Here is a 10,455-nt window from a genome sequence, read left to right as displayed (position 1 = left end):
ATAAATTAAACTATTAAAAATTTAATCAATTAAAAAGCAACTCATACTGATAATAAAAAGAACATATCATGTAAAAATTATCTTCTTAAGTTTTAATTATTTCTCAAATAATCCCTACCTAGCACATTTTCAAATCAATTTATTTTGAAAATTATTTTTGTTCAGAAAAAGTTTAAATACTTTAACATTTGAAAAACATAAAACTCAATATATTTTTTCTTTTTTGAAATTTGATGTTTTCTTCTAGGATGTTATTTTTTTTTATAAAAAAATCTATAAAAACTTTTTTTAGAACTAGTTATGTAGGGATTATTTTTTTAAAGTGTAACTTGAGTGTAGTTTTTTAGTTAAATTTGAGTTATAACTTGAGTTGAAGTTGTAACTTGAATAAAGTTAAATAAAGTTAAAACTTAAAAGAACACGAACTTAAATAAAGTTGAAACTCGAGTTGTCTTTTTTTGAGTTTTTAAGACAAAAAAACAACCCCTTAGTGTTGTGTAATTTTTTCTGTTCAATGACGTGAAAGATGAGATTGAAATAAGTATTTTATATTTAAAAAAACATTTGTTAGTTTCTAGAATGATGAAACAAATTAAGAAATAATCTTTTCAGCAAAAAAAAAAAGAAATAATCAAAATAGTGTACCCAAAAGGTTTTAATTATTTTTATGATTTTTAAGACTCGTGCGCTCTCCTTTTTTTTTTTTTTTTTTACTTTTTTCGTGATTAAAAATCTTAATTTTGATGGTTATTTCATTTTCTTTTCTAACAATAGTTATTAAATACTTTCTTACCAATTTAGTCCCCATTCGGAAACCAATTTGACGCCAAGACGTTGAATTTTTGGAAAAGGGTAACTATTGGTGATGTAAACCACAGCGAAAAGAAAGAAAATCTAAAAACTGTATATTTTCACGTCTGACAACGATTAAGACAACTTATAAAATAAAAAAAAAGGACAACGATTAAGACAACAAAAACGACCCTCAAGGGATATTTTCATTTTTAACTTTATAAAATATAAATAATAGTTGGAGATTTGAGCCTCTTTCATTTCGTTGATTCAAATTGAGATGTAATTTTATATGTAAATTTTTTACTGTAATAAAAAAGTTAAATGTGATTGTTTATAAGAGCTTTTTACTGTAAAAAAACTCAAATTCTAAACTCGAATCAACGAAGTGAACGGAGCCTATATATTCAATATTTTGGGCTTTATTATATCATATTGATATTTTTGAATTTCATTTTTATGCTCAATTTCTTGTCTTTTCTTGATCAATGTTTAATTTTGTACACCACAAAAGAGATTTAAATGATCTCTCAAAAAAAAAAGTTTTAAATGATCCTAAAGAACAACAAAAATAAATAAAATTTTTAAAAATGGGAAGTAAAACCTCGAGACTTTTCTTTTTGTTATTAGAGTTAGTCTTTTTTTTTTCTTGGCTGAAGACATTAGTGCTTATCTAATTAAAACAAACTAGACAAATTGCTTTCTTTTTTTTTTTTTTTTTTTGAAGAAGAAGAAGAAATACGGAAATGCTACTAAAAAAATGTCAACTTTATATAATATCACCAAATTGTTATCCTAAAATTGACTACCAAGAAGGGATGAATTAAGTTTTAAACAATTTTTCACAAATAATCACAATTATTGAAAAATTAGAGCATATAGTAATGATAAACTCAACAATATAATTTTATCAAACACTTGGAGACATTTGGTTCATGGATTAAAATCATATGATTAAAACTATTTTTGATTTACGTGTATTTTTTGTGAGAGAAAATACTGTAACGAACAATAAAATATGATTCAAATCATGATTTGAATCCTCTAACTAAACATCCCTTGTATGTGAAATCTCAAGCACTTTAAAAAATACAAGAAACTAAATAAATTTAATACCACGATGCAAATCAATCAAGATAGAGAACAATTGAAAAGTAAATTGCGAAAATTTAAAGAGATTAAGAGAAAGAAAGTGCAAATGCAATTTATAATGGTTTGGCAATATGCTTACATCTATTGTCACCAAGCAAACCACCGTTTGACCTCTTCCATTATATTCAATCGTCTTTTCGGCTTGATCACTCCAATACAAAGATGGTGACTTCCTCAATCCAAGGCCACCACAGCCTCTTACAATTGTCAAACTTTAACTTAGAATGTTGGGTATTCTTTACACACTAAATTACAAGGGATTGGCAACCTAAAACTTTAGTGAAATAATGAAATTTTAAAGCTAGATCACTCAAAAAAAAATTGTATTGAATGCTTAAAAATCAAAGGAATTAGTGCAATTTGAGTTCAATGATGTTTGGATACTCTTTGGAACTCTTAGAAATGTTCAACCACAATTTTAGACCATAAAAGATCTCTTATATGTCAAAAAGTACGAACTAGAGTCGTTTGAGCTCTTGTCTAACGGCTAATTTTAACTAGCCATTGGGCACATCCGGTAAACCAGATGGTGACAACGCAGACCCTGTATGTGGCTTCTAAGAAGGCTTAAAAATTTTATTTTAACACAATTTTAAGACACAAATATTCTTTTATACAAATAAAACATCCATCAATTTTTTATAATTTTCAAAAATCATTTGGATGTAAGAGAAATTGTCACTCGCAAGAATTTTAGAAACAGTTTTTAGTGAAAAAACTTTGAGCCAAATTAATGAGATAATTTTTACTAAGTGCTCAGACATCAAATACAAGACTAAAGTTGTGAAAATAAACATATATAAGCAAGTCTTATACATAATTTCTTCAAGCTCTAAAATCCAACTTCAAGCTTCATTTTTTTAATTTCAATCTTTAAATTTGAGAGCACTTTTTAACATTGCTCAATCTTTCTTAAATAATTTACATACTTGAACAATTTAAGCATAAAACAATCTAAAAAAAATGTTAGTAAATAATCAATCAATTTATTTATTATCATCAAAATCATTATTAATTAATTTAATGAAACCTTAGAGCCAACACAAATAACTAAAACTTAACATTTACCCTGCTTAATTCACAAATATATATATCCTTGTAATATATTTTTAATATCTTACTAGTTTAATTTTTTCTACTCAACAAAGATAACTAGACATCTTCAGAGAATATTCTTATAGAATTTCTTTTTAAGTAACAAAGATGGAAGAAATAAATAAAAAAGTAGTGTTTTTTTTTATAAGTTTGAATGAATAGAAAATTTAAACTTATATTCAAATTTTTTAGAGAGAAAACACGGTACAAAAAACAATTAAAAAAAATGAAAAGATTGAATCATGATTTGAATATGTGAAAAGACAATTTTTAAAACTTGCTCTCCCATCCAAATAATTTACCACAACCTTTGTTCACCGACCACCTTCCGACCCTAAAATTAACCAATCTGGTCGCTCTAAGAGTAATGTGATTTTGAAGTTGCTACATATTAATCGTGTTTAGAATTGATCCCATTTTTTGAAAAAGAAAAAATAAAAACGTTTCTAAAACGGCGTTTGGCGCAATTAAGACAAAAAACAGAAATGAAAAAAAAAATTTAATTTAGTGTAAAATGAGAGAAAAATGAAAAATGACTTTTAGTCGTTTGTCATTTTTTTCGTTTTCTTCTCTCTCAAGCAGAGAAAGAGAAAGAGAGACATTAATGAGTTTTTTTATACTAAAAACAATCTCTTGATAAAATTACCAAACGCATTTTTAAAAATGCTTTCTGTCTGAAATTAAAAACGTTTTCATTTTTATTTTCATACAAAAAATAAAATCATTTTAGAACGAGTTTCAAACGCGCTCATTATGATTTGCAAGTACCCCTAGTATTATTATTGAAAGCTATTATTATTGTTATATTTTTAGGAATACCCCTAGCGTTATTTTAGTCATTATTAAACAGCACATGTTCTGTCATAACCCATTAATAATACCATTTCTACTGCATAGTTGGTGGCCCGGTCTAGCGGTGTAAATCCACACTATTGACGTCTAAAGCTTAAAAAATTATACCACCTCATGAATCACGAAAAAGTGTCTTTTTAAGCACTTGAATTTGACATCATAACAACTTTCAATAAAGGGATGCCTGCTCCAATGCCTTCAGAGACGCAACAGCCTAGGAGGATGGATTACTCTTGGAGGGTTCGGAATGGAGTCGTTCGGACCAAGCTCGTCGATAGGTGCAGTAGTGGAGCCACTTGAAGATGAGCGGAGACAGCCGCCCTCACTAAAATTTTTTTAAAAAAAAATATTATCTTTAAAAATTTTAAAATTTTACACTTAAATCCTTATTGAAATAATATATGTCCTCACTAAAATAATATATGCTCCCATTAAAATAAATATATTTTCTTATATGCCCTTACTAAGATAATTTGTTAAAAAAATTAGTGTACGCTCCTATTGAAGTGAAAGACTGGCTCCGCCACTAGATAGGTGGCTACTACCTATGGTGATTGGTCACTAATTGGTACGCCATTGCCAGCGCGAGAGCCTGCTCATTAACAACACAAAAAGGTCAATTTAATAAGCTTGGTATTGGAAATATTGTTACATCTCATGGTTGTTTCTCTCTCTGTCTTTTTTTCTAAGAACTAGGAGCTTACAACATCATCCCAGTAAGGGGGCGCCTATATCCCGGTGCTTTTGGTGCTTCGTCGGCCACAATCCGCGCAAGGTGGATCTAATATGTTCGTAAACCCTGTTGGAACAACAATCACAGGCATACCGACAAGATTTCCCATACAAACTCTCTCCCAATCAGTTGCATCGCCAATTATCGTGTCGACAGTGAAGCTTTTTCTTATTTCTTGAATTAACTTTCCCTCCACTCTTTGTGCCTGTCAAGAGTGTAGAAGCAAATGACTTAAAAAGCTTAGTGATCACACATTTAGACTGGAAAATTTGTGGAATCTAAAGATTCAACATCGATTTCTAAATTGATTGTAGTAGATTTTATATTGTTGTAGTCCACTATTTAAAGTCCTAAGGGCATAAGAATTAGTTGGTAGGGTGAGAAAAATACACTATCAATATTTGTAGTTTTAGACAGTGAAATTCTCGTCTAATTCTGTAACTTTCATATGCTTTTTTGGTTTTGACATGGGTTAATAGCCAGGAACCACAAAATACCATAGACTATTTTTTTGTACTGTAACACAATATCCTCCCACGAGATTAGGTTGAAAACCTATTAGTGAATGTTTAGTTAGAATCATGATTCATAATTATTTTCAGTTAACGTGTATTTTTTATAAGAGAAAATACTGTAGCGAACCACGAGCCATAATTCGAATCATGATACGAATTCACTAACTAAACGCACCATCATGTCATCTAACCAAACGCACCATTATAGTCTTGAGTTTCGTACTCGTCATCCTGGCCAGATCGCTGCCACTCGTCAAAATGAGCTAACATGTCGAAATCCATTGTAAAACTTGTGATTCCTTGAACAGAGTCAACCGTGTAATTCAGTTTGAAGGGAACCACATTCACGCCTTTCGATGCTAGAACATGGACAACCTGGTATGACAATCTTAAAACAACTTAGTTTGATATCAGATATTGTGCAATGTAAATACAGAAAAACACTACCTCCATACCAACATCATCAAGATATCCGACAGTGAGATTCGTGATATCGATCAGAAAAGGATCGCCGAGAAGAACGTCTCTCGGCGACAGATCATCCGGATCTTCTCCCCTAATAGAGTCCGAAACAATCGCGCAATCCATTGCGCTTCTACAGAAAGGGCCAAGCTTATAATGTAAAAACAGATGAGATATGAAATCCAGACACTAATGTACTCTGTCTTTCGCATAGGGAAGGAAGGTGTTTGGAATATCAAGGGGCTGTTCGGCAGCCCAATTCTTGAGTTAAAAACTCAAAAAAAAAGAACTCGAGTTACAACTTTATTTAAGTTCATGTTCTTTTAAGTTTAAACTCGAGTTTGAACTCGAGTTTGGGACTAAAATTCGAGTTCAAGTTTCCCCTTCAACTCGAGTTCAGAAACTCGAATTCAAATTAATGAACAATATTTTTTCTATTCTTAAAAATGCTATAACTTTTTCGTTTTAATTCTGATTGAGATGATTTTTTTTCTATGCGTTAACAACGAAAAGACAAATAAAACTCCATCCATATACCCAATTAAAATTTTCCATCAGCATTGAGTTTTTATTAAAATATTATATAAATACAAATTCAAGTTTTGACTCACTCAAACACAAACTCAAAAAGATTCTTATCTCAAACCATAACTCAAATGTATACAACCAAACACAAACTAAAGTTATAACTTCAATTCAAGTTATAACTCAAACTCAACTCAAAATCTACACTCAAGTTACCTAACTCAAAAACGGCAAAAGAACAGTCCCCAAGCTTTCTAATATGCTCATGACGCCGGTTCGACCGACAAGGCCAAACGTCGGACGCAATGCTGTCACACCGCAACGAGAAGCTGGTAAGGTCATGGATCCAACTGTTTCTGATCCAATTGCAAATGGTAACATACCTACTCGAAAAAAAAATCTTGTGAAACGTGTTACAATATTTTGAGTTATGTCACGCATTAAGGGCCAATATGGATACCACTAGACTAAGCTTGCAACCATGGACATTGATTTTTCAATTTGACTAAATCATTGATATCAAATGTTCTAACATTGTTAAATCCATTAAAACTGTTAAAATTGAAGGAAATTTCTCCTTTCAACTTAAAAATAACAAGTAGAATAGTTACTTTTCTATGACTCAATCTAAAAATTAGTTCTTATGAGAAAAAAATTATGATAATTTTGGCCCAAACATGTAAGTAGTAGCATTTGGTTAGAAGTAGTTCGTCTGGATGAAGTTGCACCAGGGTAGTGGTTACCAATTTGTGTTCAAAACTTAGTCCATTATTATTTGGTCTCTAATCATATTTTAGGACATGAATTGTTAATACCAAAAACACCATTTTGAATGATTCAAACTATAAAGATCCAAAATCGGAAAAGCGGCAATACCGGCTGAAGTGCAAGCGGCAGGACTGACTGATGAACCTGTGGAAAATTCTTCAATATTCCAAGGGTTCCTTGTCCTACCACCAAACCATATATCATCATATGCCAGTGATCCAGAGACAAGTTTTGCAACGAGAACTACCCCATAAGACTTCAACCTATATGTATTAGCAAAGTCATAACCCATAAGTTTGAAACTAAAATCTCGTTTATTTTACCGATTTGAGTTTTCAGTTTTAGGTTTCTATAATAAAAGGCTCTTATAAAATGTTATATCTAACTTTTTCTGTTACAGTGAAAAGCTATCGTAAAATATCAAATCTCAGTTCGAATTGAAAACTCAAATCCGCAAAGTGAACGAGGAAGTGTGCAAATTATTTTTTTGTACCTTTTGTAAACCCAAGCTTCAATGTCAAGAACTTGATCTTTAAAAGTTTTTGACCCCCAAGTTGTTTTGTATTCGGGCACCGAAATTATATCCTTTAATCCATAAGAAATCCCATGGAGTGGACCTAAAGAAAAAAAAAATAAAAAGAAAAGAATAGAGCATTATTAAATTAAAGAGAACATTTTTCTTCTTATTTTTTTACACTTTTTTTTATCTATCTATCTATTCTAAAAAAGAACAAAAACAAAATCCGAAAATTCAACCATTCTTGCCACTCAGAGACTACCAAAGATATGAAATTTTGCCAAATCATCCAAAGAATGTGGCATTCTGAAAGTGGATATATCTTATATGTTTTGTTGTCCTTTTATTTTCTCTTTTTCCTATTGATGTCTTTATTACAGAATTGTTATAAAAACATGTGTCAACTAAATTGACACCCAACCTGATTACCCTCCGATAACCGAGTTATGAGCTTCATTTAATAAAAAAAAAGGAAAATACAAAGTTTAATATGTTGAAAATATTACTAGAAAATAAAAAAAGTACCCTACCCAAATACTCTCCTCGGGAAAGCAATTCATCAGCCTCGTTTGCTTGCTTGTATGCTAATTCTTCAGTAAAAGAGACAACAGCCTCAAGAACATGAGGATACCTTTTAATCCCGTTCATTTTATCAATTCGAGTTTAAAATTTAAATTTTACTACAGTAAAAAGCTCTCATAAACAATCACATCTAACTTTTTTATTATAGTAAAAAACTCTCATATAAAATTATATCTTAACTCGATTTAAAAACTCAAATCAATAAATTAAACAGGCCCTTTGTGTGCACAATATACATGATAATAAACAAACGAGCTTAGAATATTACTAACAAGCATACAAAAATTCATCTCTTTTGGGGCCTGTCATTACCTTTTTAGTCTTCTGAGAAAAATTTGAGTGAGCTCCTCGGATGTGACTTGCTTTGTATGACCCGTTTAGTTCGCTGATTCGAGTTAAGATGTGATTTTATGTGAGAACTTTTTACTGTAGTAAAAAAGTTAGATGTGATTGTTTGTGAGAGTTTTTTACTGTAGTAAAACTCGAATAAGCGAAATGAACGGGGAGTTCCCCAAGTTCAAGAACCTGAAAATCACCAAATGCCTTATTTGACTAAACCGTACAGTAACAATGTAACTTCCCTTTGAGTATAAATGAAATGTGATTTCAACCTTATTAATTACAAAATAACTCATCAGATTATCGATTTGTTAAAACTTTAATGTCACTAGATTATGTCAAAATTGGACGTGAGGATTGTGTTGAAATAAAGTTAAAAAATGCTTGTAAAGAAAGGGATTTGTCAAGATAACCTTGAAATCTTGTCTAATTAATGAGTCTTTCTACACTTGGTGTGCATTATCGGTAGCACATATTTCTGAACTTTTTATTTAGTTAAAATTACATTAAATTAAATAAGTATGCAAAACATATAGATTCCACTAAAGTATCTTTTCAGTAAAATTCTCCAATTCTATGACATTGTCAAATAAAAGTTGTTGGAGCAAGGAGAATGTTTTTGTAAATTTCACAATGCAAGATAGAAGATTGATCAAATTTCACTAGTACCAAGATTATTATTTTCTTTTTCCTTTTTTAATATAAACACAAACTTTTAAGGATAGCTGAATATTTTCCTCCCTTTGTCAATCTCTTGTTCATTTCCCCAATCAGGATTAAAGACCAACGGAGATGGATAATGTAGCCCTCCATTAACAGAAGCAACTAAGAGCTCTTTAACACCCTTAGTAATCTCCACCATCTAATGACAAATAAAATGAGATGTATGTCATCATTAGTTCAAACATACAAACGAAAGACATTGGTTGAAACAGACGTACCATATTGTAAATCGGATTTTGTCGTTGTTTGTCTGAACTGCATTGTGACAATTTGGTCCTTGAATTTTTTTTTTGGCAGTCCTTAAATATTTGTCCATTCCCTAAAATTATTACCTTCAGCAATTTTGGTCCCTCTCTCTAATGACTGCTACAGTTAGGGACCAAAAAAATTACCATGGATTATGGCTCCATTCATTTCACCGATTCGAGTTTTACTACAGTAAAACAAACTCTAAAAAATAGTCACATCTAACTTTTTTGCTACAGTAAAAAGCTCACATGAAGTCGCATCTCAACTCGAATCAGCGAACTAAACGGGCCTTATATCATCATGTTAAAATCTCAACAGAAAAAACATGGATTACTTCTTAATAGTCATTCCCTAACATGTAAATTACAAAATTAACTCACATGACTAAAGTACACATCATCCTCACATCTCTTTTTCCGTCCAAATTTTAAGAGTAGAATGAACAAAATGACTAATTTGGGACAATTTGATAGATCGAGGTACTCGCTTAAGAACGTTTTAAAAATTAAGAACCAAAATATAATTTGGCTTATAGTTGCAAAGACTAAAAACTGAGATTAACTCTTAGAACATATAAAAATAAAAAATAAATAAAAAGGGGAATTTTTTTTAAGGTCGTGACCTTTTTATCATCGAAGAAGTTGGCATCAAATAACTCAAATGCAGTCTTGAGAGGCAAAGATCCATTATCAAAGTTTTTCCCAAATCCACTCTTACTCTCACTGAAAAAAAAAAAAAAAAGAAATTGCAAGTCATTGTTAAAGAGTTAATATAATAGAACTTCAACTCAAGGGACTAGCAATAATTTACACGCATCTTATTTGAAAAAAAAAAAAAGAAAAATAAGGGTCTATTTAGTTTGTTGATTCGAGTTTTTAATTTGAGTTGAAATTTAATTTTATATGAGAATTTTTCACTGTAACAAAAAAATTAAATGTGTATAACAAAACTCAAATTTAAAATTTAAATCGATAAAATGAATGATGTCTTATTTACACACCGGCTTTCCACGCAAATTTTACCTGAACATGAGAGTATGGGAATGAGCTTTAACTTTCCGCCACAAAATTTTCCATAATTTTTTATAATTAATTACCTGAATAAGAGAGTGCGTATGGGAATCAGATTTTAACTTTTTTAAGTAATCAACT

The 10,455-nt window shown here is 30.5% G+C and overlaps 1 pseudogene; it reads right to left on the bottom strand.

Annotated features, from left to right (window-relative positions):
• Positions 1-4,432: 4,432 nt before the first annotated feature.
• LOC21394849 lies at positions 4,433-9,194 on the bottom strand (annotated as a pseudogene).
• Positions 9,195-10,455: the final 1,261 nt, after the last annotated feature.

The sequence above is a fragment of the Morus notabilis genome, unplaced genomic scaffold, assembly GCF_000414095.1.
Source record: "Morus notabilis unplaced genomic scaffold, ASM41409v2 Scaffold1564, whole genome shotgun sequence".
Taxonomy (NCBI): Eukaryota; Viridiplantae; Streptophyta; class Magnoliopsida; order Rosales; family Moraceae; genus Morus; species Morus notabilis.
Note: the sequence above shows the minus strand (reverse complement) of the source record. Positions and strands in the feature narration are given on the sequence as shown.